The sequence below is a fragment of the Toxorhynchites rutilus genome, chromosome 3 (assembly GCF_029784135.1).
Source record: "Toxorhynchites rutilus septentrionalis strain SRP chromosome 3, ASM2978413v1, whole genome shotgun sequence".
In the NCBI taxonomy this organism is placed as follows: Eukaryota; Metazoa; Arthropoda; class Insecta; order Diptera; family Culicidae; genus Toxorhynchites; species Toxorhynchites rutilus.
Window position 1 is genome coordinate 15218980 of NC_073746.1, and position 27196 is coordinate 15246175.

General features: G+C 40.7%; 1 protein-coding gene across 5 annotated transcripts in view; it reads right to left on the minus strand.

Annotated features, from left to right (window-relative positions):
* Positions 1 to 26819, minus strand: part of LOC129775895 (lateral signaling target protein 2 homolog) — a 389728-nt gene extending 362909 nt beyond the window's left edge. For 2 of the 5 annotated variants that reach the window (XM_055781117.1, XM_055781114.1), the window contains exon 1: positions 25325 to 26320. The gene's annotated coding sequence lies outside the window, so the exon portion shown is untranslated. Of the gene's footprint in view, positions 1 to 25324; positions 26321 to 26634 lie in introns of those variants that run through there. The other 3 variants (XM_055781116.1, XM_055781115.1, XM_055781118.1) reach the window with 3 other exon arrangements.
* Positions 26820 to 27196: the final 377 nt, after the last annotated feature.

Below are 27196 nucleotides of genomic sequence, written 5' to 3' on the forward strand. Positions count from 1 at the left end.
GGCATTGCAATTAACACAACCATCCGAGGCATGGCAAAGCAGGCGAAAAAAGAGAAGAGTACAAATGATTTTAGGTCGCTTCTAAACATCATTGTTTGTTTTTTTTGTGTGTAGCTTGTTTTCATTGCGCAAAACATAGAACTTAGAAACTTTGTTGACGGTATCGACCGAGAGTCGAGAAACGATTTTTCATAAACGGTCATTCTTGTGATGTTTCATTTTTAGCACTGCAACTGTATGTATCTGTTAGACCCGTTTTTGATGCTTGTTGAATGGCGATGCACTTCTTCTTCTTCTTCTTTTGAATTATAGACACTTGAAACTCAGAGAGTTCATTCGTCTTCGATGGCGATGCACGGAAGATGCCACTCGTTAATATTCAGTGCAATGCGTGCATTGATATAAAGAAACGAATTGTGACATATGACCATAGCGTATTGTTCTCGCAAGGGCAAAAAATTTTTTACTAAAGAGTTATTCATGAAATTTCGACGTATTCGCAAATAATATTCGAAATGATAAACCATCAAATTTCAAAAGAAAAAAGATTGCGTAGCCCTACGTTCTAAGCGGTCGTGTCTCTGAATTTCCTTTTTTCGATTTAATTTTTTTTCGATTTTTTTTTTACGATTTAATGTTTGCTGGGCAGGCCCGAAGGCAGTTTTAAATTGTTAAAATATGAATGAAATTTTTTACTTCATGTTATTTGATTACTTGAAACATGTAGTACAGAATTTTATTTAACCATTTCTATATAAATTTTGCGATACTTCCACTAAAGCACAATAAACAAACAGGAATGAAGTATCCGAGTACAACTCTTTCGTATCATAAGTAAGAACTTTAATTGCCCTAGAATCATATTTCAGGTAGCCGTACGAGATAGCTGCGGCTTGATAATCCAAACAACCGGAGTTCAAATCCCATCGGAGCATTTTTATAAGCGTGGCCCCACTCATATCAAATATTTATATATCTGAAAGTCAATTGATTGATTCCTATTTGTACAAACATAATGTTTATAAAGGTTCTATATACATACAAAAATGGTGATTCCCCGGGCCGAACATTTTACTTTAATATTGTCCGCCATTTTTTATGGCAGTGATGAATCGTATATTCGTATGACAACAGACTTATTATGTTATTAGGTATTGCCTAATAACCTTGCATGTACAGTAAATTACCTCTAATTCGACATTTAGTTAATTGGACAGACTTGTAATGGGATACAAATAATAGGACTTTTCCATCTCTAATTGGATATTTTGTAAACATCGAGTTTGGTACCCGAAGTATGGCCCCAGATTGGAAGTCGCCACAAGACGTCGACATTGTACCACTATCATTGTGAATGTCCAATTACAGGCCAATCACCTCTAATGCGACACTGAGTAGTGTCTCGGTATGTCGAGGATTAGAGGTAACTTACTGTATATGCTATTTAGGCGCATCATATACCCAAAATATCAGATATTCGATGCTCTATATACGATAGTTATACGATTGAATGTTTGCTGGGATGGCATACTTGGCAGCTTGGTTTGTCAAGTTCATAATCTTTTGAGTTAAGTGCAATTGAATGACGAAGTTGAACTAATTTATTTTGTCACTATGTTTATCAGAACTCAAAAGACCGGCAAACAGATAATCTTTCGTTCTTAAAAGTTAAAAATAAAAAAAGCAACTTTAACTTTCACTTTTCTTAAAACCGGAAATATTCTGACTTAAAAATAATTTTCAACGTAATATTCCAAACATACATGTATTTACAAGAATCTATATTAATTATCATAATTATTAAGAACGTTTTCCGCCATTCGTTTTTGGGTTGTCTGTAGTAAATCGTATATACGCATGACAATAGTTGTACTAGATGCATGTAGGAGTCGTATATTCATCCATCCAATCATCGTGAATACTGTTGCAAGTGGAAAATAAATGTGTGTTCATTGCTTATGACATTATGCATTATGACATATGCATTATGACATAAATAACAACATAATACAGTAATTTAAATTTAATACGACATGCCGAGGCACCACTCAGTGTCGCTTTGGAGGCGATTTTGGCCTGTAATTGAACATTGGCGATGTGAGTGGTACAGTGTCGACGTCTGGTGGCAACTTTAATGTGGCGCCATAATTTGGTCCCCGAACTCGATGTTTACACAAATGTCCAATTAAACGTGTCACATTACAGGTCTGTTCAATAATCTAAACGTCGCATTAAATATAACTTACTATATATAAACAATATTTATTCCCAGCTGTTTTGAGGCATCTCGCACAAATTGACAATATCATTCAGTTGTCAGTGCAAGTCGGTTCGATTTTTAGAGTGTAAAAAAAGTTCACTGTTTACATAAAAGCAATCTCGAATCGGTCCCACTTTTTTGCTTGAAGTTACTATCCCCTGTCCATACCATCAACGCGAATTGACAGTTGTTTGTCATGTCTGTTAGTATTAGTACAATTCAGGCAATTTTTATCCCCTTGAATTAGTATGTGTGTGTGCTATTGACGTTTGTTTGTTGATTTTGAAATCAATTCAGAATTTACGAGTGATATGGATGTCGAAATTTTTATTTCGCTTCTTCGGCAACGATCTGTGCTGCGGAACAAATTCGGTGATACAAGTTGCTGCACGAAGGTAAGCAATGGTCACAGGCGCACGAGATCATCATGGAGCATATTGCCGTGGACTGTGTTATCAACGGTGGGTGGTGTCTTTCGACAAATTGAAAGAGTTCTTAAATTAACTTCCGTTTTTGTTTTGTTCACAGATTCGCTACTGAACGAGTTCGATGATGCCAAACAAATTTCCAACTGGTACATCAAGGGGCATATTTCAAGTGAGCTTATCGAGACTTTATGAGGAGGTTAGTTTGTGTTAATTTGAGCACACCAAAAATAGCTCTCTCCTAATATTATATTCATATTCTTTCAGACAATTTGACCTGACTCGGGACGCGATCGACTACGAGGTGGACGAGGCTCGGCTCGAGGATCTCAAGCCCTAAATGTCCGATCTGTGATCGGTGATCGAGATGTTTCCCTGTCCGACGCCGAAGCATCGGTTCTGTCAGAGCGAAATCACCCAATATATCTGAGTCGGACATTCTTTGCCCAAGATCCGCGTATAAATAGTTGTGCGTTGATTCACGCTCGAGTAGCTACTCCTGCCCCAGGAGTACGTGCTCGATAAATTGCGGTATATGCTGAGCGCGTTTCTGGGAGAGGACCTGCGTAAACAGCAATGAGATAGAGTTCGAAGGAAAATTATGACGTTATTTTAATCATAAAGATTGTCAGTGCAATGGTGAAATAAAGAAAAAACACAAAAATATGGGCACACAATACATATAAATAAAGGGTGTGTCACATCAAATTGCATCACGGAAAAAAGGCTGTAGAAATTCGCCCAGTAGACCGATCCTTTTGAAAATTTTAGACAGTAAAATAAAAACTATTAAACAACTTTTGGCATTTTATTTTTATTCATACTTCGAGCCCAAGCCCGTATGCTCGCACCTTCCTCTTTACCCCGTCCATAAGGTTCTGTACAACGTCAGGTTGCAGTTCTTTTTGAACAGAAATCCATTTTCTCTTGAAGTCCGCCTCCGATTTGACAATATTTGGGTTCTTCCGGAGGGCCTGCTTCATAATCGCCCAATATTTCTCTATTAGGCGAAGCTCCGGCGCGTTATGGACGGGGTAAAGAGGAAGGTGCGAGCATACGGGCTTGGGCTCGAAGTATGAATAAAAAGAAAATGCCAAAAGTTGTTTAATAGATTTTATTTTACTGTCTAAAATTTTCAAAAGGATCGGTCTACTGGGCGAATTTCTACAGCGTTTTTTCCGTGATGCAATTTGATGTGACACACCCTTTAGTTCTCGAAAGCAGGAACATTTTCGGTGAAATTTTGATTAATTGACGATCATTACCTCACAACATACACACCGACACTGAGAGCCTTCGAAACATCAACTTCATAACGGTAAAATAATGAAACTTCGTTTGTTTCTATGAACGTGGGGGATGAAAATGGCACATGGAAATATCACTTTTATCCGTCTTTCTCGACGTGATTTCACAAATATTCACATCACTCTATCATATTAGCTTCATATTTAGCGGGAGCTCTACAAAAATATACGTTTTTAATTGATAAATTACTTCCTGAAAATACCATTTTTAAATAGATGCGGTGGGCAATCAAAGGTAAACACAACGACTGACGTCACTATTTGCGAGATAGTTATGGCAGCGCATGCTTCGTTGCTCGAAACTCGACCATCTTCATTACCTTTTTTCCAGGACATTGCTATCATATGTAATAACATTGACGAAGACAGTGTCTGTCTAGAGAATAACTGTCGAGAAGTCTAGAAGTCGAGAAATCGAGAAGTCGAGAAGACTGTCTAGAAGTTGGCAAAATAATTGAGGGTCTGTCCGTTTATATTGCTGAAAAGCCTATTATCACTTCTAGGTGGATTTATTCGACTTTTTGATCATTTCGATGAGTTCAGACCTTGGTTGAACTATATCCCCGCATCGAAAAAATGGTCTACGTTTTGGTCTGTTTTAATTTTGAGTTTCCAAGGGTACAATTGATGTTCTTCTTAACATGTCCGTCTTACCCCCACTTCCCACACCTGTCGTTACTTGTTACTCGTTGCTCATGTATTTCATAGTTAAGCGTTTGTATTTCAAACTTTTGGGAAATGATCATACAGGAACAATTCGTAATAATCACTTCAGGAACCCCACGTTAGGCAAAAGTCTCCTGCTTTCAAAGCGTCTAAGCTTTGGAGAGTACCAGATTATATTGATGGATCCTCACCAAATCGTCGTTTAGTCTGCATGGAACACGAGCTCAGTTTATCTAATTTCGCATGGAATTTTCCCGGAAAATTTCCATTCTGCCACCTGATCTAATCGATTGATAAGACATACATCATTCACTGCGCCGCCTTTAGTCTCAGAACCGAAAAAATACACGTATCGAACGATGACAGCCACCATCAACGTCACAGAAGAAAAAAAAGTTTACAAAATCTTGATAAGCACACGATAAGCGATAGGTGGTATCAATGAATAATAAATTAGACCTGAGCGTGCAGACGTTTACATACCGTACAACAACAAGCGGCATAATTTGTCGTGTCTCCAATATTTGCTTTTCCAATACCTTCTCCGTTATCGGTTGGCGGGTTCGAAAGTATCGACAGGAAAGAAGAAAAAAAACAGAATAAATGAGAACAGTGACAAGGCCTGTCCCAGATTAGATTCCCACCTGACATCGCAATTGGTTGACACATTCCGCCAAAGAGCTTGTTTGTAGTGCATCGAAAGTTCAGCTTGTTTGACTGATTTCTGGTGCATTGGTAGATGCACTGTCCACTCACGGAAGTGAGTCATACCTCACGGATCCGGATCAGCTCAGCCAACCGAGACCAGTTTTCCTGTTTGGTTAATCGCTACGCTTGTTTTATAAATTCACCGTTCGTTGATAAAAAAAAACATCACAGCAACCGATGACAGACGAATGGTAGTTAAAAACGGCACCGTCTACTGCGATGGTAATAAAGGGTAAGAAAGCTCTTTGCAAACAGGAAATCGATTTGCACACGTATGACAATAGGTGCGGCCTTTTCCAATCAGAAGAAGCGCTTTCAGCGCCTGCTTGGGCTATAAAGTCATTTGTGAGGTGATTAAATTTAAATAAACGGTCGATATCGCAACCACTTCACCGATTATCGTAGTTATCAGCAAATAAACCGCTCGAAAGTTTGCAGCAACAAAGCAAGCAAAAGCGGGTAGATTTCCGCAGGAAAACAAGACTGACACCGGGTGTGAAATGATAGGAAATTTTGCATAGAGAATCCATAATTGATCGGCTTGAATTTTCTAAATTATAATCGAGATATAAAATATGGCCCGGCTTTTGGGTGTGAGAGAGAAAATTTCGTGTGAAAGTACGGTCGGGTTTGGATCTTCTCCAATAAACTCGCCACTAATAACTCATCGCGAAATCGATTAGCGCCGTATATGTTCCCCTTGGGCAATCGATCGGGGGAAACACAAAAAAAACAAATCCGCTGTAAATCCGGTGCGGAAGTCCAACAAATCAATCACCGTTTCTTCCATATTTCTTGGTTGAGAAACCGTTGAAGGCAGCACCCAGTTGCTGCCAGAATCATTTCAGATTCGATATACAGCGAACTTCATCTGTGACCCTCCCGATTTTCAACTCGCGATGACAGCTACAAAAAAGCATGTCTTTCACCTCCCTCCTCTTGAAAGAAACCATTTCATTCATAACTCCACCGTTTTACGAGGCGAGGCTCACACTTTGTTCGCCTATTCCCGCGCGCGTAGGCCACTACCAACCAATTTCGGAGTATTATTATAACCAAATTAAACATTTTCCGCATCTCTTATTACAGTGTTTAACCTAATTTTCTCGGCTCCATTCATGCTGTTGAAAAATTCTGGGAGTTTGTTTGCTACCTGCTTTGCTTGCTTGCCAGTGCTCTTCTCCGCGGGCATCTCACACCTTCGCGCTCCGCTTCCAACGCCTCGCCGGTCCGCGCCGCGTTTTTTCCAAGTTCTTTCCCAGAGAGAGTCGTTCTTTTGTGCGATAATTGATGGTAATTTTATAGTTTATAACGCTTACGGAAAACTGCCGAGTGTATGTTAATGTTCCACCTTGGTTCGGTCGCAAGTTCCCGCAGTTGATATCGCCTAGGTTCCGCGCCGAGTTGTGGTTACATCCCCCGAAAATTGCCCTCATTAAAATATGGAATTATTATAATCGAAACGTAAAACAATATTCATGAGATTACCGTTCATCTCTCAGAATCTTCAGTCACGTGAAGAGCCACCACTTGTTCGCCCCTTCCCGTCTGTGGGACAGGTGAAAGAACCAAATATAATTTATATGTTTTTATTGCCTATTTACTTATCCTTTTGTTTCAAAATGTGCGTCGGAGCCGGGAGTTGGTACAACCACGCTCGGTTCCGGGATGACTTTTTCCGGCCGCTGCGCGGTGTTAATTGAATTAATTACAGGGATCGCGGGCGAACCGATTGTGTTTTTGGGTTCAGCACCCAAGCACGGTCTGCTATGGTCTTTGGCCACATGCATCTAAGTAGGCATTAATAGTCGTATCGATGGCGATAATTGGGAAGAGGTTGAATTTCGGCCCAATTAAGGAGGTGGTGAGTGGAGCGCTGCAGGTTTTCGGCCGGAACCAGAAATATAGTTGTAGCTTAATGGGAGATCATTTGTAGAAAACCTTCTCAGAGGCAGGAACAGGAGCTGAAAAATGGCTGACAAGTATGGTAATAATTCAGCGGACGACATGTGCTTCGAAGGGCACAACTAAATATTGCTGGCCGAGAGACGTGTTTTCCTCACATGTATGTAATTTATCTTCATTATGAATATCTGCCTACGGAGCCAACTATTTTGTTGTCCTGCTGCCGGTTCAATTTTTTCCGTAATAAATTTGGCTCACCACTTTAGAATTAAACGGAATAATTGTAAAATAAATATACATGCTTCCAAACATTCCATGTGCTTGTCGCGATGTCTCGTTGTGATGATAAACGCATGGAAAATAGTTACAGATGTTGCAAACGATGGTTTCCAACAACTGTAACGGTGTTTTTGATGTAAAAACAGCAGTAAATGACAGTTCATTCGTGTTGATGGCAAGCTATCTAAACCAGACCTTTTTGAAAAAATCCTCCCCAAACCATAAAAATTCCATCTCCAAAAACTAATGTGGAAGCTAATCCCATGGGCTTCACTATTTCCGGGAAACTTCTCCGATAAAAAGAAATTCAACCTGAATAGAAATTCTTCATTTTGGAAGGACCAACGAAAAGTGTCATGTATCATGGTTTGAGGAAATTTTTTTCGAAAAAACCTGGTTCAGATAGCTTTTCATCAACACGAATGCACAGTCAGAAGTGCAAGAAGTACTTCAGAATCATTTACTCCTTTTTTTGCATCAAAAACACCGTAATAATTGGCATCAATTAATACATCCGGAAGGCCATGGCATGGTTTAATGAATAGGGGCTTCAGATTCTGGACTGGCCAGCTTGTTTACCAAATCAAAATCCTGTCAAGAACTTGAGAATGAGGAGTGATCGTGTGAATAGTAGATGCAGCTTACAAGCAGTATGAATGATTTGAAGAGCTTTAAACGAGCCTCTTCCTCTGCGTAGAACGAGACTACAACATGACACAGCTCCGTCGAAACCACCCCGAATGGGTTATTCAAACTGATTGAGAACTATAGATGACCTACGAATTGTAACATTATTGTAATTCATGTGAAATTGACGTTAATTTTGTAAAGCAGTAAGAGTTTCTTCATCTGGTTCTATGATTATGGAACACTAGATTTTTTGTTTTTTGAATTTTTCGCGCCTGAACACAACCATAAAATTCAAATGGCCAGTCTTATAAATGAAGAGAGTTATTATATCCTACACTATACACTTCGATTCAAGCTTCAATATAATTATGAAACGCAGTGTAGTAGCTTGTACCGGACAGCTTTTAAATCCTGACACTTGTTCATGTAGCATTACTTTATGTTATTTTGTGGAATTCTGTGATTCATAACCCACGTGAAAGCCTTATGATATAATATGTCAATATTTTTTCAGTAGTTGAAGTTATCATCGTTAGCGAATGAGTCTCCAAATTTCGATGCATTACGACACGTACAAGATACGAGGATTAAGTGGAAAACATTTATCACCATGATAAAAAAAAATCTCGGAAATCATTCCAAATACAAGTTTATCAATTTTTTTATTTTTTTTATTAAATCGTTTCGTTTTTACAGGCTCATTTACATTAGTTTAAAGGAGCCAAACTCCTGACTGTATTGTTACAAGTATATATAAACATTTTTCCTTAATTCTAATGGTAATGGTGTAGAAAACCGATTACTCGCGGTCTACTCGAGTTTAGAAGGGTGACATATTTTCTTCAGGAAAAGGAAGGGATAAAAGGATATGTTGACAATGTTCACTCTCACATTCACACTCACATTCATTACACTCAATTCTTAAGCCTATCTTATATCTAATATGTATTTACATTTCACCTTATTCTATTGTTAATAAGAAGGGATTTGATTTCTCGCGAAGGAAAAGGGAAAGGAGAATATAAGGATATAAGGACAATCAGACACGAAGATCGATAACTTTTAGGAAGACATATATTTGGGACATGTAATCAAGGTCTAAACCAACCAACACATCTCTCACCGGCACATTGGGCTGCCTTCCTCTAGCCCGAAGAGAGTTTTCTAAATACGATCTGGCAACAAGATACTTCTCGCACGACCAAACAACGTGTTCGATGTCGTGGTAACCTTGGCCACAAACACAAAGATTGTTGTCGGAAAGATTAATACGAAAGAGTAGCGCGTTGAACGAACAGTGATTGGACATGTGATTGGACATGAGTCGGGAGAAGGTGCGAATAAAGTCCCGACTCAAGTCCAGACTTTTGAGCCATGGTTTAAGGCTAACCTTAGGGATAATTGAGTGGAGCCACCGGCCCAATTCATCTTCGTTCCATTTGCGTTGCCAGTTAATGATGGTATTTTTACGAACTAAAGAATAAAATTCATTGAAGGCGATTTGACGTTGATAAATTTCGCCTTCAATTGCACCTACCTTTGCTAATGAGTCAGCCCTCTCATTACCCGGAATTGAGCAATGTGAAGGGACCCAGACAAAGGTAATGACATAACAGCGTCTGGTTAAAGCACTCAAAATTTCTCGTATTCTCTCAAGGAAGTACGGCGAGTGCTTTTCCGGCCTCACTGAACGGATAGCTTCGACAGAGCTAAGACTATCCGTTACAATGTAATAGTGTTCAACAGGTCGTGAGGCGACGCTGTCCAGCGCCCAGTATATCGCTGCCAATTCAGCAATATATACCGAGCAAGGATTCTGAAGACTGTGTGAGGTGCTAAAAAATACGTTGAACACTCCAAATCCTGTGGACTCATTCATAGAGGACCCATCAGTAAAGTATATATTATCACAATTGATACGCCCATACTTTGCATTGAAGATTGTAGGAACGAACCCCAATCTAAGATAATCTGGATTTTCATGGATTTTCTCCTTCATGAACAGATCGAAATGTACAGAGGAATTGATGTAGTCAGGAAAACAAACACGGTTGGGAATATACGAAGAAGGAACAACCTGCATAGAGGTGAATTCATGATATGAATTCATGAATCCAGAATGAAAATTTAGCTCGATCAATTGCTCAAAATTTCCGATCACCAATGGATTCATAACCTTACACCGGATGAGTAACCGAAGAGATAATAAATTGAAGCGATCTTTTAGTGGGAGTACGCCTGCCAAAACCTCGAGACTCATGGTATGCGTTGAGGGCATACATCCCAACGCAATACGGAGACAAAGATACTGAATTCGCTCGAGTTTAATGAGATGTGTTTTGGCAGCTGACTGAAAACAGAAACTGCCATAATCCATCACTGAGAGAATAGTTGTTCGATACAACATTATAAGATCTTCGGGATGGGCTCCCCACCAGGTGCCGGTATTTGTACGGAGAAAGTTTATTCTTTGTTGGCATTTTTTACTCAGATACCTAATATGGGCCCCCCAAATACACTTTTAGTCGAACCAGACCCCAAGGTACTTGAATGACATAGCATGAGTGATCGGTTTACCCAAAAGTTGAAGCTTTGGTTTTGCTGGCTTATGCTTCCTAGAAAAAACCACCATCTCTGTTTTCTCCGGGGAGAATTCGATCCCTAGCCCAATGGTCCAGGTTGAAAAATTGTTCAAAGTATCTTGTAAGGATTCTTGCAGGTCGGATTCGTTTGATCCTACGACAGACACCACTCCGTCATCTGCAAGTTGTCTTGTGTAAGGCAATTGTCAATGTCGCTTACGTAGAAGTTGTACATAAGGGGGCTTAAACATGAGCCCTGGGGGAGGCCCATGTAAGAGACCCGACTTACTGCCGAATCTCCGTGAGAAAAGTTCAAATGTTTCTCACAAAGCAAGTTATATAACATATTATTCAATAGAGGCGGCAGACCCCGAGAGTGTAATTTGTCTGACAAAACCTCTATTGAATTTCTGAAGAAAGCAACGCAAGACAATCATTCGTCCCCTTGCCCCTGCGGAACCCATATTGTGTATCTGAGAGTAGGCCATTCGTTTCAACCCATCGATCAAGGCGAAACAAGATCATTTTCTCCAACACCATGGATTGGGAGGCCTTCGACGAATAGTGGAGCCTGGGATGGGTTTCGTTTGAGCGCGAACCGCGCTGTCATAGATCAAACGAGAAATGAAGTTATACTCCTCCAATGGAGGAAAACCATCGCTGGAATTGATGGCTAGAGCAATCGCGTCCGCATATTTTTTCCAGTCAATGTGTCTTGTGATATATGCCATGTTTATAGATTCAGAAGAATTCGACCCAATGGTGATGGAAATTTTGATTGGCAAGTGATCACTACCGTTGGGGTCCTGGATTACATTCCACTTGCAATCTAACGATAGTGAATTCGAGCAAAGCGAGAGGTCAAGAGCTCTTGGGTTAGCAGGAGGTTTAGGTACACGTGTTGTTTCCCCAGTGTTCAAAACGGTCATATTGATGCTGTTACAAAGGTCATATATCAACGATGAACGGATGTCGTCGTACTGTTCCCCTCAGGCAGTTCCGTGAGAGTTGAAGTCTCCCAAGATCAATCGTGGCTCAGGAAGAAGTGAGCACATGTCAACAAGTTGCTTGCGGCTAACCGCAGCTCTCGGAGGCCAATACAAGCTGACAATACAGAGGTCTTTTCCTCTGATGTTTGCATGACAAGCAACAACTTCAATCCCTCCAATAGGTGGAAGGTCAATTCGAAAAAATGAGTGGCACTTATTGATCCCCAATAGCACCCCTCCGTATCTGTCATCACGGTCCAAGCGTATAATATTGAAATCATGGAAAGAGAGATCATCTCGCGAAGAAAGCCAAGTTTAAGTTTATCAATTGAAATTTATAAATTAAATTATAAATGGACCGTACATAGCGCTAGCGCTAGTACTCGATTTTCGAAATGGCTTTTACAGGGCAAACAGGTATTCCTTGGTAGTGATTTTTTGACTCGATCAAACATATAAAAATCGCAGAGAAACATGTAATAGTATGCTCTCCACCAGTTGATTATTGATTTTGATTATTGGTGAACAGCACCATTGGATTGTCTTGCGGCTTTTTTTCAATGCAACTTTATTGTGAAAAAAAGCTACAAATGAATTTATTCTAAATATTACCTATCGCTCGCTTCAGCTTTCTGGCAGAGCTCCAAAACGATTACAGTGAAATTCTATATCTTTTGAGGTAGTTCATGAATCAGGTATTTATATGACCGGACCTGTCGATCTTCCAGACCGTGTGCCAGCGAACGAAATAAATACCAATTGGACATCGCAATACCTGGAGAATTCAACAAGTGACTGACTTGAATTCAAACAAACGGGTTTGACAACATGAGACCGAGAGTTTTCATGTTGTAGAATGACTTTTCCTTGAGTTGCTGTAATAAACCAAATTTTCGACTTCAAATCATAAGGAACCGAAGTTCCTCGCATTTGTGTCATTTCTAACGTGCATCATTGCATCGTTTGGAAATGGCTTGGAGAGTGACTTCGAATGCTGAAACAAGTTCTCTTTGCGTTTGTCGCGGATCTTCATCGAGCAATGCCTCCAATTATGCATCTTCAAGGGTCAAATGTCTAAACTTAGTTAATGACGTTTTGGATATGCCGAAATCGACCGGTACTTACTGCTAGAACCATCTGTTGAAAAACAGCGGGAACAAATGATGTATGCGCACCTTGTAGAACAATGTTCAGATGATAAACAGATCTTCAGCTTTCGCTTATAATCAGATAAGAGTGTATAGATCACGTTGGCCATGCTTCACTTTCAATTTTTCGTAAATTTGGAAAAATGTCGTCGAACGAAAAAGAGCGTCGTGAATTAATCCTGTGCACTCATTTCGAGAATCCGGAGTTGTCACATCGGGACATCGGTAAGATGCTGGGAATCGTCCAATCCACGGTCAGCAGAGTACTGAAACGATACTTCGAGAACCTAACCATCGACCGGAAGGTGAAGAACGGCAAAAATGGATGCTCCGTCAGTGAAAAAGATCACAAGCGCGTAGTTAAGCAGTTTAGACGTGATCCGAGAAGTTCGGTCCGGGATGTCGCCAATAAGATGAATTTGTCAAGTTCATTCGTCCAGCGGACTAAGCAGCAGGAGGGCCTGCGTACATACAAGGTTCAGAAGGCTCCTAATCGCGACGAAAGGAAAAACATGGTGGGGTCTTCCCACCATTCATGCGAGCCCGGAAGCTGTACACCGAAATGCTGACGAAGCCGCATTGCCTGGTAATGGACGACGAAACCTACGTCAAAGCGGACTTTCGTCAGCTGCCGGGCCTGTTGTTCTTCTCCGCAGAGGACAAATTCAGCGTTCCGGAGGAGATTCGCAAGCAGAAACTATCCAAGTTTGCCAAAAAGTACATGGTGTGGCAAGCGATCTGCTCTTGCGGAAAGCGGAGCGCCCCCTTCGTAATGACCGGCACGGTAAACGGGCAGGTTTACCTTAAGGAGTGCCTACAGAAGCGCTTACTACCACTATTGAAGCAGCACGAGGGCCCGACCATCTTCTGGCCGGATCTCGCTTCGTGCCACTATTCAAAGGACGTGTTGGAGTGGTACGAAGCCAACGGGGTCACCTTCGTGCCAAAGGAAATGAACCCGCCCAACGCGCCGGAGCTTCGCCCAATAGAGAAATATTGGGCGATTATGAAGCAGGCCCTCCGGAAGAACCCAAAAGTTGTCAAAACGGAGGCGGACTTCAAGTGAAAATGGATTTCTGTTAAAAAAAACTACAACCTGACGTTGTACAGAACCTTATGGACGGGGTAAAGAGGAAGTTGCGAGCATACGGGCTTGGGCTCGAAGTATGAATAAAAAGAAAATGCCAAAAGTTGTTTAATAGTTTTTATTTTACTGTCTAAAATTTTCAAAAGGATCGGTCTACTGGGCGAATTTCTACAGCGTTTTTTCCGTGATGCAATTTGATGTGACACACCCTTTATTCTATATCAGCTTTACAGATGCTCATTTGGCAGTGTAAAGAAGCATTTCCTTCCCTTCATTGACGGTTACCCTGGTTTGATGTCGAATGTGCCACGTTATCCTCGACGGAATACCATGCAGTTTCGTGCCACAAGTTAACAACTGTTTACTTTCAATCGTTATTACAAACTGAATTCTATTTTCAAATTGTAGAAAACTTGAGAACACACTCTCAGATGCAGATGAAAGGTGTAGCAAATTATCAAATGTCCAATAAATTTAATGGGGTTATCATTGATAGATTATGTTTTTTTTTTAAATTACACTGACCCTACACCTATAATTGAAGTTTAGCACATGTTTTGTCATCCCGAATGAGCATGAGCGTAAAAATGACAGAAAATGTTCTGACTCACAAATACTGGTAAGCATTTGTATAATATATATGGTACGGCAATATAAGATTAATAAGAGCGAGCGAAACAAGAGACACCGGGATAGATATAGATCTCCTTTATGCTGGAAAGTGTTTTCTAGGAGTAAAATTAGAAAACACTTTCCAACTTCAATTTGTAATGAGATGTAATATTATCACGCTCCTCCCAACAGCATCATTAGCTATGTAGATAGCGTGATCGTGTAAAACAGTCTTCAGCCGGCCTTGGTTCGATCCCCGTTGTCGTCGTTTGGACTTTTTTTTTTTGGATGCGATCCCCAAAAAAGATGAAAAAAGAAAAAAGAAAGAGCTGTCTGCTTCCATACATACAAACATTTTAAAGCTTTGGGGACAGGTGACATTGTTTGCCTATTTGAGTTTATATATAAAGTTTATAGTCTCGCATGTACAGGGAAGACTAGCAATATTTTGTCAATGTTCAAATATTCATAATTCTTCTGAAAATTGTACTTGTTCAGATGCAGCTGGTTGCATTTGTTGGAAATTTTATCTAGTTTTATTGACTTTGGAAAAATTAGCAGACAGCGGAGAGATTTCGCATTTTCAGATGGTATTCTGAGAGCGACGTTTTTAGCTGCTTGAATTTTCTCCAGTAAAATATTCCATCTGCATTATCATTGATTTGAGAAACTGGAATTAGTTACGAGTTTAATTTTACCAGAAGAGTAAAAATTCATTAAGAAACAATCGAGATATAGCTATTTCCATTTTTGACGTAGGACTACGTCTTTCAGAAAAGGTGCCAGATCATGAAACAGGTCACCATTTTATGAAATAGAATTAAAGTTTATATCTATTTTCACTACGAACGAATCCGGATGACTTTTAAACCAATCGAATTGGAAATTTTCTATGATTTGTTTGTTATGCTTTATATTACACTAATCCCTAAACGATTAAAAATACTGAAAACTGAAGCATTCCCATTTTCCCATTTGTTCATAGACTGAAATAAACGAAGACTAATTTGTACAAATTTGTTGTCGAAACGACGTTTGCAGTCAATTTTTTTAATCATTTGCATTTCCGTCGCCCTGGAGGACTCATGTTTCTTTTTCGATTACCCAATGGGACACATATTTTACACACGGGAAAATTCCATTTCACTGCATTTATTTAGAAACAACGTGCCTTTAAAGCCAGTAGGAAACCATGTGCCATCTCGAGCGGAATGAAGGAGTTATGAGTTATGATTGTGATATATCTATCACAATTATGAAAATTATACATCATTTGATCCTAATCATAAAGCGACTGGAAAATTGATTGTTTTTTGATCTCAACAGTGTTATCTTTTCTCACTACTTTTGATAGGGGAAAGAAAAAAAGCTTTGGAAACATTATATAGGGTTGAGAAAAAAGAAATGTCGTATTTTTGATCGAAATTTGACGCTTTATTTAACATACTTAAAATTATCCAATTGAGATCAAATATGCGCCGTTTTGTTCGCAAACTTGTTGTCATTTAGAAGGCAACTTCATTATCCCCTCCTTATAAAACCCGCCCTCCTTATTTGCAAAAAACTCAGACAGCCAGTTTTCGCAAGCCTCTTTTGAGGCCAACTTAGTATTTTTCTCTTTTATAGTGACTTTCAACACATTTCGGCTGGTTCGTCACTTTTTACTTCCATTTTTGGAAGAATGTCGGGAGTGAGAATTGAACTCGTGATCTCTGCGTGAGAGGCATGGATGTTACCACTACGCCAGATCGCCTCCACCCCAAGAGCGTTTTGCATGGACCGGAAGAGATGATAATCACTTGGAGCCAGGTCCGGACTATACGGTGGGTGCAATAGGACATCCCATCCGAGCTCCCGTAGTTTCTGGCGGGTCATCAAAGATTTGTAAGGCCGAGCGTTGTCCTGGTGGAAAACAACACCATTCCTATTGATCATTTCTGGCCGCTTCTGGTCAATCGCCTGCCTCAAACGGTCAAGCTGCTCACAGTAGAGAACCGAGTTTAGGGTCGGGCCATAGTTGAGCAGCTCATAATGGACCTTCCTGGCCGACAATACGGGCTTGGCGATGGTTTGGGCTGGTTCACCGCGCTTCGACCATCACTTTTTTCGTTTTAGATTGTCGTACGTGATCCACTTTTCATCACCAGTCACCATCTTCTTCAAAAATGGGTCGAGTTCGTTCCGTTTCAGCAGTGCATCGCAGGCGTTGATTCGGTCTAAAAGATTTTTTTTGCGTCAACTCGTGTGGCACCCTTACATCCAGCTTTTTTTGGAATCCAATCTTCTGCAAATGGTTCCAAACGGTTTTATGGTCTATACCCAGTTCCTGGCCAGTCGAGCGAGTGCTCACATGCCGGTCTACTTCATGATTTCAACCATTTTATCGGTTTCCACGACGATTGGCCTACCAGTACGGGGTGTATCTTCGACAGCCACTACACCAGAACGAAATCGATCAAACCAACGCTGTGCTATGCGAATCGTTACAGTATCGGGTCCATAAACTACACGATTTTTTTCGGCCACCTTCGTTGCAGTTTTACCTCGCAAGTAGTAAAAACGTAAAATATGGCGAATTTCTTGCTTGGTGAAAAGGGCAATCACAACACTGTTAAACCGACACTTGTAGCACAGATTGTCGTCTTTAAATAGCCGTACAGTATGACCCGATGCGATAAGTACAACACAAGATATGTTTAAGTGTTGCCATATATTGACAAAATACGACATTTCTTTTCCCCCAACCCAATATATTCAATTATTCATTTTTTCAATGCAAATGACATAACTCAGAATGCATTCAAGGCGTGTTATTTGGCATAAAAATCTCAACTAATCAAAATGACACAAGTAGTACTGCGTTGCAACGGTGAAGTTCCTCTAGGAACGTTAGTGCCATTTAAGAAGAAAGCCAACAATAAACGAACTTAGCAGCAGTGCTGCCACATGTACAAAATTATCTGGAAAGGCACAGATTTTTTTTTCGTTTGTTTTGGTACAGATTCTGTACAGTAAAGGGTACATATTTTTGTCCTAAAGTATATATAGGTACATATTGTTGTCCTTAATTACATATAGGTATAGATTTTTCGGAATGCTAAATTTACACATGGAATTGATTTCGATTATTTGACCCCAAAGGCGGCTGCAATGTTAGATCCTAGACACTTTTCCAATCTAGCAAGTATCAAATCGTTTCCAGCTTTCTACGGTAAGAATTTACAACGGCCGTAGATCGAACACCGTGCCTTAAAAGAGAAATTACTACATACGGTACAGTATTGGTGGACAAAAATCCGTTGTCAGAAAATGGTTGAAGGTTCGCTCGCATTTCCGGTCCTTCAATGTCTCTTTTTTCAATATTCTTACTATATCCCTCGCAACTGTTGAGCGTTTGAATATTTCAACAACAAAAACTAAACTTCTAAATCGACTAGACAACGACATACTGAATGCAACTTTGAGATCTAAAAAAAATATTAAACAGTGTTGGACTGCTAGAAACTTTTTATGACTGATAATATAAAGTTCAAGTTTACCGAGAGTATGGATAAGTATCGTCAAACAAATGACTAATTTGAGGATGAAGTTTATTTCTGAGTTTCATGCTAAAGATACAAATTTTTCTATGCAATACTTATTTTGAATGGTACAGAATTTGAGTACAGATTTTTGATAGAAAATGTACAGGTGGAAAAGATTTTTGACCCTTCAAGTACAAATGAAAATGTGGCAACACTGCTCAGCGATTCTAGTTTTAACCTAATATGGAACGAGAGTTTCTATGAGAGAGGAATAATGTACAGTCAACAAAAAAAATAAAAACGCCTAGCATCAATGAGATTTTTGAATGATTTTACTGTAACTTCGTGAAAAATAAAGAAGATGGAAAGAAGAACGGTCTTTGATTGGTTCAAGTTAACATGTTCACAACATCCATATGTATTTAGTTCAGCTGCTCTTCAATCGTTTCTAAACAATTCGCTCGCAATCAGTTCGCTCGCAATCAGTTCGTTTGGCGTCAATTCGTAAGGTGAACTAGCGTTCCTTGCCAAAGGGACGTAGAATGTCCCCTCCTATATAGAATCCAAAGACGCATCCCTACGTCAACAAACTATAAGTGGGTTATATCAGTAAAGGTGGGCGTAGGACTACCATTGGCTTAGCAATCAATTATTAACACAGATGTAGCCCTTAGACATTTCATCTTTCGAATAAAGATATTATCACACCACTTCGTTTAGCCAGAAAATAATTATTAACGCTCAAAGGAGGAAACACCTCCTCGGAAACACCCAACGCAAATAATACCCCCTCTGAACAATCGATGATAAATCTGCTACATTGACCAAAAAATGCGGCTCCGTTCAGTCCGGCGGCAGAACAGAAATAGAATTGGGAGAGAAGAGCATAGTGCGAGCAAGACCATTCTCATGTCACGTCGCAATCATAACTAAATGGATTTCTTCCGCTTCTTCTTCTACTTCTTCTTCTTCATATTCTTCTACAGTAATAGAGATTTTAAACGTTTGCAGTTCATTCGTCTCTAGCCATGAGAAGGCGACAACACAATCCAAACCTCTTCTCCACCTGCCTTGACAAAGACACTTAATTGTCATTCGACGCGCCTCAGCAAACCGTGTCTGCTTTCGGCACCACCAAACCAAGATCTATTATTTGGTGGTGTATAGATTTCCGAGCGGACACCAGCTTATATACGGATTTTCATGATTTGAATAGTCTGCTTTCAAAGCAGTTTTAAGGTTATTGAAACAAGTTTTCGAATCAATAATTAATAAAAACATAACTCTTAGACATTAAACCTTTTGAATGAAATGATTACAATACCACTTCGTTCATTTGGAAAATAAAAATTAACGCTCAAAGGAGAAATTGATTTTTTCTCGAAAATATTCAATACAAATAATACACTACCCCCCCCCCCCCCCCCCCCCTCCATGTAGCAACAAACGAATGTAACTTCTATTTATCGGATGTCGAAAAATGTTTGCTCGATGACGCATGCGACCAAACATAGAAGATCTTTTTTTTTCAAAACAGCCAGACAATCATGGTCAAACGGGAACATGTGTTTTGGTTCTTTTATTTTTCTCATAGATATTTGATTGTCGTTGTCGTTGAAATGAACTCTATTTCCGTAGCACGTATAAACGATCGATAATTCATTCTTACTAAAAACACTAAAGAAGCTTGCAGCGAGGCTCTTTAAGACATTCGGGAAGAGATCTATTATGACAATGACTTATAGTAATAGAGAAAAAAATGAATAATAGTTATCCGATGCATCGGAAGGATTTGTCGATACAGAAAAGAGTTTCGAGTTTGCCTCATCGAGTTGATGAGAATTTTCTCAAAAAAATGATAATAGTTTTGAAACGAACAATTAATACGTGAAGCCTCGGATTGCTCTTGCTGTGCTTTCCATTCAGTCCGCATCAAGAGTATTTGCACAATATTAGTGTTGGTTCCTGCTCGTGAAACTGAAACTGAAACTCAATTACAAAGTAGTCATACGTCGTGAAATATCCAAGAACAAACCGGAAATATCGGATTTGTCGAAACAAATGTAACACTACCATATTGACATGTCGTAATGCCGTATCGAATGTGGTCACTTTTAAAAAAAATGTAAATTGGTTTCTCAAGTAAGGGAAATGATGTTGGTTTGTCCGATTTTGGGAATTTTCACGCAACTAGTAAATGCAAAAAATGATTGGTGTTCATGATAATCACATGTAATCAAGACTAGTCTGGATTTGTTGAAAAGTCCCAAGTCTCTTCTCTATTTATGAATTGCCCGCAACAATTTAGCGCTGCGACGTTTCTCTGCTCAATACAAAATAGAACACAAGAGTCGCGAACTTTTCACGTTTGTTTATCGAATAACAGTGCGCACCGTGATATTCAGCAGTATAAACTGCAAACACACATTCGTTCAAATCGTTTTATTCGATCTCATTCGATTAATTTTATAGATCGTTAAACCCCTCAAACGCACTGACGATAATTTTTTTTTTAATTTAACAATCAATATGTTGACTACAATTAATTTATATGGCAGAACAACGTTTGCCGGGTCAGCTAGTTTAGATATATAAATCTAACACAAATGGTGTGCAAGCATGATGTTTTCAATATTTGTAAGTGTTATAATCCAGAAAAAAATCTGAATCATTAATTATACGGTGATGATCAAATGAAGGGCGCATTCACACCAATAGAAGGTTGATTTTATACACCTTTTAAACATATGAATCGGTATAAATATCCTATAAAATTTCAGTACATCATGAAAAAGACATTTTTATTTATAGGTTTAGAAACATGTAAATACCTGATTTGGGACAGCTGCGCTGAACTAGAGCACTCTAAATGTGTACAAACCAAGATCATATTTTCGACTGCACAGACCAACGTTTCCATGCGTTTCATGGCAATGCAACAAATAAAACATTAATTACCACTTGCCATTGAGTTTATAGCAACGATGCACAGAAACCCAATCACCCTTGAAAATAAATAAAATAAAATAAATAATCAGCATCACTGATATTACGGAGGTTATGGGGCTTTGTGAAAGTTTTCATTAACTCGAATATTGAACGATTATTAGGAAGGCGAAATCAACTAAGCCCGTTACGCATGATCGATTGTCATCGATGAATTATTTCGAATGAAAAAAAGATATTTATGCAATGCAATGTCTTATTAACAATGCAAAATGAGGCAATAATATTCGAACTCGGAATAAGTTAGCAATTCATCGCACTGATAGATTAGAGAGTTTCAGACCTGCAAAACATTCTCAACTTATTCCCCTTATTAACATTTTTCAACAATATAAGCAAAAAGTAAAATAATCAACTCAGACAGCATCAATAAGCGCGAGATCAATTTGTCCGATATCCTAAAAGCTACATGCTTCCTAATTAAAACGACAAAATAGTACAACCATCAACCCGGGGAGACCGACAAAAATAGGCATCAATATTCGTTAAAAATTCATTTCCGAATATTTCCACGCTTAGTCAAACAAACCGTGACAGCTAACAAGCAGCGGTCACACACAAACAAGTGACTGAGCTGTCTGCCGGTGCGGGAAGGAACAGTTGAAGGGGCACGTATCATGGGGAGGGGGGTCGATTACAAAACCTCAAATAAACAGTCCACACAATTCACTTGCCGCCAGGTGCAAATCATAATACATATAAGAAACGAGGGGCAGCGCCGTCCAAAACGCGACCATCAACAAGTCAACTTGACGTATCGGCTTTCCAAGATAAGGAAATGTGCTCTTCGCGCCGCGTACATAGCCGTCTCGTTTTGAAATAAGGCTACACGAAGAAAGCGGTATGTAAATTAAATTCGATGATAAGAAATTGAACGCTAACTCTATTTTTTACCGGTTATTTACTTTTCGTGTCAAAACATTCCCAAGAAATGGGTGCATTTATTTCCAATATAAGTTCGGAAACGACACTCGACACCGTGAATCCCCTTCGACCTACTAGGATGGATGCGGACGCGAACGCGCGAACGGCCGGCGGCTATTTGCGCCTGCTTTGTCTGTACGCGAGCGAGCGAAGTTCGCCACATTTAAGCGAACAACAATTGCTCGGGATGCTGCCAAAGCCTGCTGCAATGGCGATGATGATGTTCCTTCCGCCGACGAAATGCCGACGGCGGTGGCGCTTCTGAGGAGATGCGTCTTCGCGTCTTTGGAGGGTTTGGTTTTTTTTCGTTGTTGTTTGTTTGCCGTTGTCCATAACAGGACCCATAGTTAGCGGCATCAGCGAGGAACCGTGAACCGCGCCGCGGCTACTCATGACGTGTTGATTTTGGCGATCGTTTTTACGCATTTAAGAACGGTTGCGTCAGATCTACTGCTCGCTGGGATGGGAGAGATGAAGCTTTTGGGAGAGCCGCGGTCGAGGAGGAAGAAAGTGGGACGTAATTGGTGTCTCATGGCGAAAAGCACACTATCATGAGAAAAACTTCAACCGACAAGCAAAATGAAGGGTGAGGGGTGAGCCGTTCGTGACGACCGGGTGGATTGATTAGTGTTGTGGTTTTCGGGAATCGAACAGCTGATTGGGGTACACCTGAATGAGGACGGTCTCTTTTTTTCATACATGTACATTTCGGTAGATTAAAGCGATATATTTACATAGGTAGAGTTCAATATAATTTTAGCTGTCACTTGACGATGAGAATAAAGTGAAGTGCTCGTGTATTTTGGTTATTATTTAAGGTATATTTGAAGATTTTTTTTTCCAAAAACGTTTATTAATCAGACTCAATTACTTATTATCTAACTCTGTAAACGAGTCAAATTTCACCATAAAATATAACTTATTTTCTATATAATTAAGACTAACAATTCAATAATAACTAAATCTAACACTAGATTAATTGGACTGGATTAGGATTTAGGACTAGGATGGAGCGAGTGGGGTAGTTTGGTTTGATGAGGAGGGAAGGAATCAAACAAAGATACCATTTTTTGTTGATAAATTGGTAAAGATAAAGCATAAGGTTGAGATCGCGACTAGCTAAGTTGTCTCTAACCGGTAAGTGAGATTGCCTTCCTAATGACCTGAGTGAATCCGATAGGTGAGCCCTGGCAGAATGAAAGTTTCTACAGGACCAGACCACATGCTCGATGTCATGATAACCATCACCACAAACGCAAATATTACTATCAACGATCCCAATGCGATACAGATGTGCATCTAACAAGTAATGATTAGACATGAGGCGGGACATCACGCGAATGAAATCCCGACCTACATTCAATCCCTCGAACCATGCGTTTGTCGATACCTTGGGAATAATTGTATATAACCAGCGACCCATATTATCTTCACTCCAATTGTGTTGCCACTTGGAGAGTACATAACTAAAGGGTGAGTCACATCAAATTGCATCTCGGAAAAAACGCTGTAGAAATTTAATTTTAAGGAATTATATATTCAGCTTTCGCTTATAATCAGATAAGAGTGTATAGATCACGTTGGCCATGCTCCACTGTCAATTTTTCGTAAATTTGGAAAAATGTCGTCGAACGAAAAAGAGCGTCGTGAATAAATCCTGCGCACTCATTTCGAGAATCCGGAGTTGTCACATCGGGACATCGGTAAGATGCTGGGAATCGTCCAATCCACGGTCAGCAGAGTACTAAAACGATACTTCGAGAACCTAACCATCGACTGGAAGGTGAAGAACGGCAAAAATGGATGCTCCGTCAGTGAAAAAGATCACAAGCGCGTAGTTAAGCAGTTTAGACGTGATCCGAGAAGTTCGGTCCGGGATGTCGCCAATAAGCTGAATTTGTCAAGTTCATTCGTCCAGCGGACCAAGCAGCGGGAGGGCCTGCGTACATACAAGGTTCAGAAGGCTGCTAACCGCGACGAAAGGCAAAACATGGTGGGGAAGACGCGAGCCCGGAAGCTGTACACCGAAATGCTGACGAAGCCGCATTGCCTGGTAATGGACGACGAAACCTACGTCAAAGCGGACTTTCGTCAGCTGCCGGGCCTGTTGTTCTTCTCCGCAGAGGACAAATTCAGCGTTCCGGAGGAGATTCGCAAGCAGAAATTATCCAAGTTTGCCAAAAAGTACATCGTGTGGCAAGCGATCTGCTCTTGCGGAAAGCGGAGCGCCCCTTCGTGATGACCGGCACGGTAAACGGGCAGGTTTACCTTAAGGAGTGCCTACAGAAGCGCTTAGTACCACTATTGAAGCAGCACGAGGGTCCGACCATCTTCTGACCGGATCTCGCTTCGTGCCACTATTCAAAGGACGTGTTGGAGTGGTACGAAGCCAACGGGGTCACCTTCGTGCCAAAGGAAATGAACCCGCCCAACGCGCCGGAGCTTCGCCCAATAGAGAAATATTGGGCGATTAAGAAGCAGGCCCTCCGGAAGAACCCAAAAGTTGTCAAATCGGAGGCGAACTTCAAGAGAAAATGGATTTCTGTTCAAAAAAAACTACAACCCGACGTTGTACAGAACCTTATGGAAGGGGTAAAGAGGAAGGTGCGAACATACGGACTTGGGCTCGAAGTATGAATAAAAAGAAAATGCCAAAAGTTGTTTAATAGTTTTTATTTTACTGTCTAAAATTTTCAAAAGGATCGGTCTACTGGGCGAATTTCTACAGCGTTTTCTCCGTGATGCAATTTGATGTGACACACCCTTTATGTTATCAATAAACTATTTAAAAAATATCACTGTACTTCATTCACCTGATACTGAAGAAAGATATTCCAAGCTCATCATAATACCAACCTTACTGCCTATAATTCTGACCAGTATTGTATGAAACTGTATGGAACTACGTCGTTTATGCGTACAAAGAGTTATTTTTCTGAAACGTCTTCTCAAAATTGTGCAAATGTTTTCGAACAAAAAGTGTTGAGCATACGTATTACATTGTGTAGAATATGGTGCAAAGAAAAAGGCGATTTTATTCATTTTGTCAGTACCGCCATCTACCGAGAAAATAATGGATTTTTTCCCCGACCTATTATAATTTTCCAGTACTCCTTTGTTTCGTTAGATCACATAGTTCGTGAAACGTTCTATTTGTCCATAGTTAGTTGTGGCTCTGCTTATGGACCGTCGGAGCACCGATTACCGTGTAAAATTAGTTGTAACGTATTATTGTTGAAAATTTTGGATTATGTATGCCGTTTGGTACTCACCACACATCACTAAAGTTTCTCGCAGTATCCTACACCAGTTCAAACATTATATAGATCACCATAACGAATCATGAATCGAACCGAACTGTTTCACTTTGCCGTCGGCAAACTAAGTTTTCACTCTTTTCACAATTATTCCTCACGGCGACCGTTTCCCAGTGCCTACTTTAGACAAGCACCGTTTACAATACTATCGTTGCACAATAGGATCCCGTAAAATTGCACACTTCTATTAATTCTCCCGCCAAATATCGCCCACACCTTGTCACAATATGCCAGACAAAACAATAATCTTTCCTCACACCCCCCCGATCGGGCGGACACAAAATACACAAACACACAAGTAGAAGCAAAAAAAAATGATTATCATTAATACATCAACAAACACTCCCCTCCCAAACTGGCTGCTAATTGATTGTCGGTCGTCACCCCAAAATATCACCCATCCAGACGGCAATCACGGTGCCGCTGTGTATCACTTCCTATCGGCGGCCATTGGCCGGGGATTTGTTCTAGCCGTGGGGCAGTCGTTGGCTTCCGAGGAACAGAAGCACGATGAGTAGGAGGAGACGGAAGGAATCCTTTCTTCGCTCATTAACACGCACAAACTGCCGGAAAACTGCTGCTAAAGTGCGATCGTCTCGTACCGCGTGGCGTGATGCGAAAAAAATCCGTTCGTCCGTTCGATGCAATGCGCGGCGGCGGCGGCGGTGGCAATGGCGTCACTAGGCACTAGGATGCACTGGTCTCGCGCTGACCAACCGGATACCGGCGCAAACAACAACCTAACCGTCGTCAACACTACCACTGAGCTCTGGGAAAACACTATTGTCGGAACGCGTGCGGGAAGCGCTTCTTGGGGAGTCTGAGCTGTTTTGTCAATCTATCATCGTTCGACTCGAACAACACTAATTAATAAAGTTATAAAAATCAAATAGATAGCAGCAGCAGCAGTGACCGGAATGGTTCGTGCTTTGAGCGGAGAGACGAGCCGATTTTTTTCCTCCTCGAAGTCCAAGACTTTGCTCCCCCAAAAAGGTGTCCTGCTTGCGTGCGGTGGGGCGAGGCTGGGGCTGGGGTCTGGGTGGTGGCTGTTATCTTTACACGAGAAAGAGAGAGAGCACGACCGAGTCATTCCGGCTCTTTCCTTCACATTTTATCAGAGAACCCTCGCTTCTCCCTGTCTCTCTCTTTCTTCCACCCTGTTTCCATCCCGCCGCTGTATACACGTGTATCGTGTCCCCACAGGGAGCCGGACAACGAAACAAAAAAAAATAGAAAAAAACACAAACAAACAAAAAACAACACACCAAATGGTGATGATGGCAATTGCAGTAGTCGTCGTCGTCGTCGTTGTCGCGGTCCTCTCAAACCTCGGCGGTGGCGTCGGCAGTAGCGGCAGCGCGTTCAAAGACGGAACAGCATGTGTCCGGGCGGGAGAACGCGCGCGAGAGCGAGCGCGAGTGAGCGCAATAGTAAACAACGACGAAAAACAAAAAAAAAACGAAATTGCCGATAAAAAAGCACATGCGTTTACACCGAAACGTCAAATGGAACTAAGGAAATGTGCAGTTTCGTATTGGAATCGCTTTCGACGGCTGAAAAGTCGAGTGTGCAAAAACCGATCCCACCGTCTTTTGGGGAAGGATGGATGGATGGATGAGGGGGGGGGGGGGCGGTCGGTTAGCTCCGCAAAAGAAAACAATAAGATTGGTGGCCACCCGCGTTATTTCGCTGTGGGCTTCCTCCGAGCCGTGCAGAAGAGTTGCTCGCGGAAGCGACCATCGAACAAAGCACACACCGAAAGAGAGCGGGAGAAAGAGAGAGAGAGAGTACATCCTCAACCATATGCTCCCATTCGTGTTATCTTGT